The sequence below is a fragment of the Dreissena polymorpha genome, chromosome 4 (genome assembly GCF_020536995.1).
Source record: "Dreissena polymorpha isolate Duluth1 chromosome 4, UMN_Dpol_1.0, whole genome shotgun sequence".
Lineage (NCBI taxonomy): Eukaryota > Metazoa > Mollusca > Bivalvia > Myida > Dreissenidae > Dreissena > Dreissena polymorpha.
In genome coordinates this window covers 14165966-14176362 of record NC_068358.1, presented here as the reverse complement: position 1 = coordinate 14176362, position 10397 = coordinate 14165966, and positions in this window count along the sequence as shown.

The following is a 10397-nucleotide window of genomic DNA, read 5'->3' as shown; positions in this document are numbered from 1 at the left end:
TCTTTATTTATACATTCGAGTGTTGAACTAGATCAATCATCAGCTACCTGGTACCGAAAGATAAGTTCATTGGGAGTCTTTTTTCCTTTTGTCCGAGGAAAGTATACCAATGTTTCCGTGTTCAATGGTGTGCAAATAGAATGATAAAATATATCGGTTTTTGCAAGCTTCATGCAAACTATCTAGTTAGTATGCAAATGGTTGGCTAAAATATAAACTTTGTTGTGTACGGCGAATAGCATCTGATGTGTACGGCGTATAGCAAAATAAAATTAAATTGTGTACGGCGAATAGTTTTGAGGTTGGTAACCGTTTTACCCACAATGCAGAAGAAAGGAACCCCTAAACGGGATTATTTTTATCGGTGACGTTTTCCCTTATTTGAGATATGCTTGTATTATAATTGGGTGCAATTCGTCTATTGTGAAACAAGTGAAAATGCAGAAACAAATGAAACACATTAAAACAATCATGTTTACGGGGTTCCGTTTCGACTGTCATGTGCACATAGATGAAAGACACATGTATATACAAACATACTGACGTTAACAAAAAAGTCTCATTAAAACACCGCACAATGCAGAAGAAAGGAACCCCTAAACGGGATTATTTTTATCGGTGACGTTTTCCCTTATTTGAGATATGCTTGTATTATAATTGGGTGCAATTCGTCTATTGTGAAACAAGTGAAAATGCAGAAACAAATGAAACACATTAAAACAATCATGTTTACGGGGTTCCGTTTCGACTGTCATGTGCACATAGATGAAAGACACATGTATATACAAACATACTGACGTTAACAAAAAAGTCTCATTAAAACACCGTTAAATGTCCACGTTGTTTCTTAAATCATCGATTGATAGAAGAAAGTTTGTCATTGCAATTCAATTTAAAAAATTAATTAATTTTACTTAAAAAACGTTAAATTGTATCATTCTTGGGATAATTATGATATGACGTTGCAATATTATAAATGCGTCTTTGATGCTGGCTAATGCACATGTTCCCCCATGAATTGCACGCAAGTCGACTTTAACCAGGGGGTGGATCGTACGCAAGTAACTGGCGTGACGTAAGTGCGAAAAATAGTAGCTGTTGTTCAAAATAGCGGTTAACGGATGTTTTTTTTAAATGTTTTCGTCTGAATTTTTGAAAGGTTTGTACATTTACCATAATTATTTTACATTATACTTACGCGCAGGATGATCTACTGATATCCATTTAACCTCGGTATAAATCCTGTTGATGCATAATCATTATTAAAAAAGTTATTGAAGACTTTATGCGCAAGTGTCTCTTTGTTTACGATTTACACGCTTCAATGTATGTGCATTTTTAGACCATATATCAGTTTTTTCAGCAGTTTTCATGCAAAGGTGGGCTCGAGAGCCATCATAGTTTACCTTGCATGAACGCCAGGATTCTTCCAACAGGCAATCGCAATATATGCATCAAAATTCGAAAATTAACCCCCATTTCCATAACTGTTGAGCAAAGTAACCCCACTTTCAGTAACTGGTTTTTATATAAAAGTCAGAGTACACAGATAAAAAAGGAAAACAAAATAGTTAAAATATGCATGTTTAGATCTGTTTTTCTTATAGGTATTGTGTTACTATAATTTGTGGAGTCATAATACAGTGTACGGCGGCATAGAAAAAAGGGCAATTTATTTTACAATACACGTGCGGACGTAGTCTGTCAACAGACTGATAATTTTTCTTTTCTAATTTCACAATTACTTCTTCAGATGTACTGCAATACAATATCAAAGCTCATTTTCTATTCTGGCTGAATTATCATTTTAAGCAGATAAGAAAACGCAACTCTGTAAAGTATAAGTACAGTACAAGAAGTAGGAGAGAGTTATCTCTATAAAAATGATAAAATTATAATGCAGGACTATTAACAGTCTAGTGCGGACGTATTGCTTTCTTTTGCGCAAGAATTACATGTATGTGCGCACGTATTGATGTTTATGTACGCATGTTTAACGCTCTGCGTGCGCACGTTGTACCTTTTCATTGATCTATTTATCACATGCGCACGTATTGCTTTCTCGTGCACTCGTATTGCTTTTGCTTGCGCACATATTAAATTTACGTGCGCATGTTTAAATTAGAAAATTCCTACGCATTTATACACATTTATACACACCTCCAAGCGCAAGTATTGACTTTAGTCCAAATAATAAGGCAAAAGATACCGCATACATCTAAATGGTTAACATTGTTTTCCTATGGCAAACTGATTTCAACGTATATAAAAAATTATCACTTTTCTTGTTAAATTATTGCTGATGCACACAATTATCTTTAGTAACATGAGAACGAGTATCTCTTAAATGAGTGAGAATTGTGCAAGAACACCACTTTAGAAGATTTGTAAATATGTCAAAATTAAAAAGCCAATGTCCCCTCAATGCCGCCGTGAAAGGTTTTAAACCTTACAATAATACACTATGAATCCATATCGTGCAAATTTGTTATAACCTTTAATTCTACACACATATAAGATATACTTATTGTTCATAAACAAATATAGATGGAGTCATTGAATGTATAATCAACGCAGTCTAACAAAGTCATTTTCGAAATCGATGAGCCTTTAATCAGATTAGGCGAAATATTTCATGTCTTATTTCAGATGTCATCGTCAAACGGAGACGACCTACATGCGAAGAGTGCGGTGTTGCTTCATCGTTCGCATACTCTTTAAAGCGTCACATGCAGCTTCATAGTGGATCCACCTACGTGTGCAATTTTCCAAGGTGTGGAAACCATTTAATTGTAAAATTACACTGCAGCGTCACACCCGTTCCCACATCGATAGTCAAAAAGTTTGTAGTCAGTGTGGGAAGGTGTTCACTACGACGTATTGTTTAAACAAGAATGATTATGAGCTTCATCTAGGCAATGCATCGAAGTATTCGTGTAAACTGTGTGCGAAGCCATGTCAGTAAAGATATGCTCTTCAACAACATTTAAGTACACATTTTTATGAAAAATATACACCTGTGAAATATGTTCGAAGTCGTACAAAACCCATTGATTCTTGGAATGAACAAATGCAGCCTTCCGGACCATGAAGAAAGAAATGTTACATGTGCAACATGCACCAAAACGTTTAAGACAGGAAGGCTGTTGAAACAGAATCGTACTGATCAATATTTATACATCTCGGACATCTAAAGTGTATTCATAGATATAAAAAAATAAGGAGTAAAAAATACTTTTTTAAAAAGCAAATACCAATACTTGTCCTTTTTATCAGCTCATATTGTCAAGGCACTGATATTGTAATGTATAACAAATACATGTTCCTACTCGTTTTAGCATGAAACGCATTTTCCAATTTAAGAAAAAAATAATTGGTATGCTTCAGGTCCACATCCGGGATTGTTCATGATTTTTAACAAGTAAAATACCCAATCTGATCCGTGCAAAACGGTATTGAACAATGTTGCCATTTGTATGCAATACGTATAGTTTCACTGTTATGAAATCACTTAATCTTTGCACTCGTGTTTAAACCCTGGGCATCTAGTCAACTAACTTTTTTTTATTTAACATTAATATTTATTACATGACATTTGACAGTGCCATAACGAATACATATATCACTACAAGACAATGATTTATACATTTAGTACGATTATAAAGAATATTAACAATTCAGAAAAAGGTTAAGGGTTAAAATCATAAAACATCATAATTTCATGTTCGAATACTGCTAACATGAAATGATCTCTGTTGCATAACTTATCATTTGCTTACTTTGTATCATTAATTTATAATTACAAAAAGAAACCTCGTCAATATGAATCCCATTTAAATGTCAAAGTCACTTTAAATCATGTATAATAAAAAAACAAATAATATAATAAGGTCGCCGTGGTGTAATGGATATGGTTTCCGCCTTGCGACCGGGAGGTCACGGGTTCGATCCCCACCGTGGGAGCGTTCTTTAGATCTCCCCCAAAGACACCAAGTACTGGTTCTAGGCCCAGGAAACGGACTCGAGAGCGTTTATATAAGCCTAAGGCTTTCGACGCAATCGAGCTAAAATAAATAGGTTTAAACTAATAAAAAAGGACCGTGTTCGTTTTCTATCTTGAGTTCGTTTAAATCATTTGATGTGATGCCAAGTCTTAAAGAATGTAGTAGTTTTGCTTCATTAACGTTGTAGTGTTCCCGAATGGACTGAACGCCTTTCGGAACTCCACCGAGATTGCTGATCGTTCCCTACTTTCTTTTGTGCGGAGTCCTTACGTCAAACTCATTTTTTCTGAAACATTAATGTTTGTAGCATAAAGAGAAATCCAAAATCCACAATTAAATTTAAATACTGTTTTATAATTCTAGCGAAGAGAGGCATATAATAGACTTTATCAATTGCCATTATCTCTATTCACTTTCTGGTGAGACAGACAGTTTTCTTTTTATATACAATCATTATAATAGTATCATTACTTTGATGCCTAACTATTGGAGTATCTCAATTTCGGGTCTTATTATCTTAATCGTTATGATTTCAAGGTTTTGATCAGAACCTTGGATGCGATATGTTCACATGCCGATGTGTCATCCATGCCAACATAAACAATATAATGCAAAAGCATTCTTCCACCATGCATACAAGAAAATGGCAGGATCTTTTATGTTAAGTTTAACACGCTTAATGACATAATTTATTATCTATATGTAACATTAAGTAACGGGTAGCCGATTAATCGTATATCCTTGTATCCATTAAACTATAAGGTACACATATATTAGAAATGTAATGTGCATACAGTAGTATATATCGTCTGCACGCGACAGGCGGCAGACCATATTAAAATATGACATTAAATTACATAAGACCGTTTAAAAACATTTAACAATACCTTAAATACATACACTAAACAAGCAATGATGATGATGATGATGATGAATATGTACCTACACCATATTTACTTTTTGTATTTTATTGTCTGTCTCCCACATTAACTCTACTTTCCTATTTGTGTTTACATTCTTAATTTATGTATGTTACCACTGCGTTATTCTTGTAAAATTCTTCAAATATCCTGCTTTATTCGCACATCTCTAAATTCTCATGCAAATGCTTGTCCTTATCTCTTTTATATAAATAACAACAACATATATGCAAAATTCTTAAAATTTGCTTAATTATTTGTAAATTACACATTTCATTATTTATTTCAAACATAAAATGTCGTAAACATTCTGAAATTTCTAATTTATATTTGTACCATCTTACTTTCTACTTTTAAGTAATACAAAATATATATAAAACAAATCTTCTAAAAATCTTCAATTATTTGTTCGCCTCCAATTTCTTTATATCTATAAAGTCGAAATTGATTTAACACTCTTCAAAAATTCTTATTTATACGCAATTTTTAATCACAATAAATTTTTTGAAAAATACCCCCAAAAATAAAAAAAATATGCTGACCATAAATGTATCTGTATATAATTCTATATTCTAAAAATACAAAGATGTGCATTAAATTCTTTAAATACTCTCAATTATATGTTCGCCCCTAATTTCATTATTTCATAACTCATCAAATAATGTAAAACTTAAATACTGTCTTACATATTCTCCTATCACTGGAATTTCACACAACAAATATTGATCAATGCAAAATATTATTGAATTTGATACTTGCAAATTGTCTCTGTACACAATTTATTATTATTGTTCTTTCAACCCCTAACAACGTAAAATTCTTTCAAACAATTGTAAAAAAATTCGTTGTCATGACGCCGTTTACTTTCTATCACCTCCCTGAAAATGCATTATTGCCAAAACTGCCATCATTTATTAATACACTGACCAATTAATGGTATATGGATGTCAGCTCGCCATTTACATAAAAAAAATACAACAATCAATGTGCCGCATGCATAGCCAAGATATGATTAATCAGCAAAACAAGCAATGGGCAATTATCTTGATGCATTCTCCTCGTCTAGTTTGAGGTTAACATATGGTGTATGTCTGCATATCTATTTAAGCAGATACGATATCAAACATGATGCACAACAAATATAGATTAATACTATCCTTAATACTAAGCACTGTTTGAAACAATATACGGAAATTAAAATATATATTGAATTGGACTGGAATTAATCTATGACTTTGTTATTGTACATTTCATTTCACATTGTTATACGGATGAATTGACAATAGGGAAACGGAAACCGCCATATTTGCCACGTTATAAACAGCAGTTAATACGATTCACGTCATTACGGCAATTTGCGCATGTCGTGTAATCGAACGATTACATGACACATAATTTATGTTTAAAAAACTAGTTTATGTTATAATAGACTGTTTACATCAGTAGGTTAATTGTTGATTTGAGTTTTGTGAGTAAATGTGTTGTTGCTTGTGCTTCGGTCTGTGAATGAACTTCTTTTCAATCGGTTTCGTGCAATAAAAACATGACTACGCGCTACAATACGGTTTCGCTAACATAATTAGACCAAAGAGCATACGACTGGTCTATAATAATGTTCATATACTCTTTATTTTGTGACAATCTTGTCTCAGATATGTGGTTTATTTCGTTGACAGTGCTTAATCAATTTACTGAACTGTAATTTTAAGGTCATTTTTAATAGCAAAATATGGGATGTATGTGATCGCAATATTCACGATACCGATGTTTTATAGCGATGATTAAACAAATTATGGGTCATTTTGTAAAAAAATTCTCGTTAATAGCTAAAGAGCGAAAATCGTGGATGCGATCCTAATCTCGTTGCTGTATATTTAAGACAACAGTCACATCAAAATTAATTTCAACTTTGATTATCTTTTAAAAAATAAATTAATTGTTTCCTTTGGCATAACAGCTTGTGTCCCCAAACGGTGTACATGATTAAATTAAGGAAATAACAAGGGCTGTTTGTAAAACATGCATGCCCCCATATGGGCTCTCCGTTGTAGTGACAGCCATTGTGTGAATATGTTTTTTGTCACTGTGACATTGACCTTTGACCTAGTGACCTGAAAATCTATAGGAAAAATCTGCGAGTCATGATCAATGTACATATAAAGTTTCATGATCCTAGCCATAAGCGTTCTTGAGTTATCATCCGGAAACTATTTTGCTATTTTGGGTCACCGTGACCTTGACCTTTGACCTAGTGCCCTGAAAATCAATAGGGGTGATCTGCGAGTCATGATCAATCTACATATCAAGTGTCATGATCCTAGGAATAAGTGTTCTTCAGTTATCATCCGGAAACCATTTTACTATTTCGGGTCATCGTGAACTTAACCTTTGATCTAGTGACCTGAAAATCAATAGGAATAATCTGCCAGCAATTATCAATCTACCTACGAAGTTTCATGATCCTAGGCATAAGCGTTCTTGAGTTATCATCCGGAAACCATTTTACTATTTCGGGTTACTGTGACCTTGACCTTTGACCTAGTAACCTGAAAATCAATAGGGGTCATCTGCTAGTCATGATCAATCTACCTATCAAGTTTCATGATCCTAGGCCTAAGCGTTCTTGAGTTATCATCCGGAAACCATTTTACTATTTCGGGTCATCGTGACCTTGACCTTTGACCTAACGACCTGAAAATCAATAGGGGTGATCTGCGAGTCATGATCAATCTACCTATCAAGTCTCATGATCATAGGCCTAAGCGTTCTTGAGTTATCATCCGGAAACCATTTTACTATTTCGGGTCACCGTGACCCTGACCTTTGACCTAGTAACCTCAAAATCAATAGGGGTCATCTGCAGTCATGATCAATGTACCTATGAAGTTGTATGATCCTAGGCCCAAGCGTTCTTGAGTTATCATCCGGAAACCACCTGGTGGACGGACCGACAGACTGACAGACCGACAGACCGACCGACATGTGCAAAGCAATATACCCCCTCTTCTTCGAAGGGGGCATAAAAACTGGTGTTTTTAAGCCCGCAACATTAATGTGTGTCAATGATGTAATCTTATAACAAAATATATCATGTACTGAAGTATTTCAAACGTATTATTTCGAGAAATTCCGCCCCTGTTAATGAAATGAATATCTTCGACTTCAATTTTCAGAAGGGACAGGTTAATGTCATTCTTAACTATAATTCGAGGCGCAAAGGAGAATGGCTCAGATTTATACATATTGTAAGAAATCAACGACGTATTTGCAAGCAAAGTTAGAAAAATGATATTGGTCTTGCATTTTTTAAACCATAGAGAACCGGCCCCCGTGCAGCTTAGTTCGTGCTTTAATTTGATGAACATACGTCTGCGAATTAAAAAAAACCATTATAAACTACAGTGCATAAAACTTACTTTGATGTACATACAGTTTTGAATAATATGTTGTGCGTTTTAAGCTGGCTTTTTCTTATAATTAAATTATCAAAAACAGTGCTATATTAGCCCATATTAATCGTGGGAAATCCAGATTTTGGCATGATTTTACATTAGGATGACAAGACCACAATGCGATGTTACATTCCAACATCATCATGTGGAGTGTAATTGTGACAGGCATCAGGATAGAGCTATACTCGGAACCATTTATATCTCTGCGCGCAAAGTGCTGTGGATCCAGTGGTTTCAGCTTTTTTGCTAAAAAAGGATATCAATTATAATGTTATTATGGAATGTCTTTTATAGTTGTTGAACATGGGGAATAGTTTTGTTATGTTCACCCACTTAAGGTTACAAATTAGCTTTCCTTAAAAGACACATAAATAATACTGTAATTATCTTGATAGCACGCTAACGTTTTCAAATGCTGTAGATTAAAGTAACTGACAAAGTAAATCTTAACAAGACACTATTCCGGATATTTCTTTATTTGTGCCCGAGGCCTTCCACAGAAGCTTTAAAGTAAACGAAAGACCATTACAGAAGGAACACATAGGATCTGACATAAGTTGTCATTTCATACCAGGTTTTATTAAACGAGTCCTGTAAATGCTTATAAAGCGAGCCGTTGGCTTTATCACTAAAGAAAGTTATGATTCTTGTTATTCACAGTTTGTATTTACAAATTTACTTTGAATCATTTTTTTGCTTCAGTTTATTTGTATTTGAATACATGATTTATTTTATAAGTACATGAGCATGGAGCGCCGTCTCCTTGACATTCTTACCATATCTTTTTTTGAGTATATGTATGCATTTCTTTAGAGGATATGGAGTTGAAGTAAACCTGTTATAGATATTTTGACCAATAATAAAAGAGAAATGTAGATGGGTAAGTGGTAGTGTACAATCGGAATAGAAAAAAGCTCACCTTGTTCAATTTTTCAGGGATACTAAAAAAAAAAAAAAAAATCCATCGAAGGATATTTGAGCTACAGTAGGACATTCAATGAAATCACGAAATTTTGACGAACAAAGTCCCATAACTCTGGAACGACAATTCAGAATTCCGTCAAAAACGAAAGGGGATCAGGGTTTATCAATATTAAGATTGTGTTGAAATTTGAAAAAAATCCATCGAAGGATATTTGAGCTACAGTAGGACATTCAATGAAATCACGAAATTTTGACGAACAAAGTCCCATAACTCTGGAACGACAATTCAGAATTCCGTCAAAAACGAAAGGGGATCAGGGTTTATCAATATTAAGATTGTGTTAAAATTTGAAGAAAATCTGTCAAAGGATATTTGACGTAGCGTACGACATTAACAGACGGACGGACGGACGGACAGACGGACGGACGGACAGACGGACGGACGGACAGACGCGGGGTATACCATAATACGTCCCGTCATAGACGGGCGTATAAAAACAGATGTCTGATTTATTGAAACATTCAAAGAAAATTCACCATCATGGTATAAATATTGCTTACTCCCTGAAACTTCACTTTAAACGGGAGACGGAAAACTACAACGGGCGAGGCATGGTCAGGGGTGATAACCCCCAAAAAGGGTTAGGGTAAGGGTTAGGATTAGGGGTCGGGTTAGGGTTAGGGTTGGGTTTAGGCTAACCCAAACCCTAACCCGACCCCTAACACTAACCCAAACCCTAACCTTAACCCTCTAACCCCCCCTTGCGCAATACCATACCATGCCTCGCCCGTTGTAGTTTTCCGCCTCCCACTTTAAACGTTCGAAAAAAGAAAAAAACCTTTTGTGCAGCTTCTCGCATGAACTGTTTTGCCGAATAAGACCAAGTGGCTGACACTTTGAGGACCCAGTGGTTGTCTTTATTGTCCACTCATGTGTAATTAGTTTCGAGCAACTTCAACAAGTGTTGTTTCAAATATTTAATTATTTCAGAAAAGACAACAATTGCCTTCATGGGTCGACCGCAGTCATCATCAATTTCTACGTCACGCTTAATCTGTGAATGAACATGTTTTAAATGATGATAAAACTCAACAAA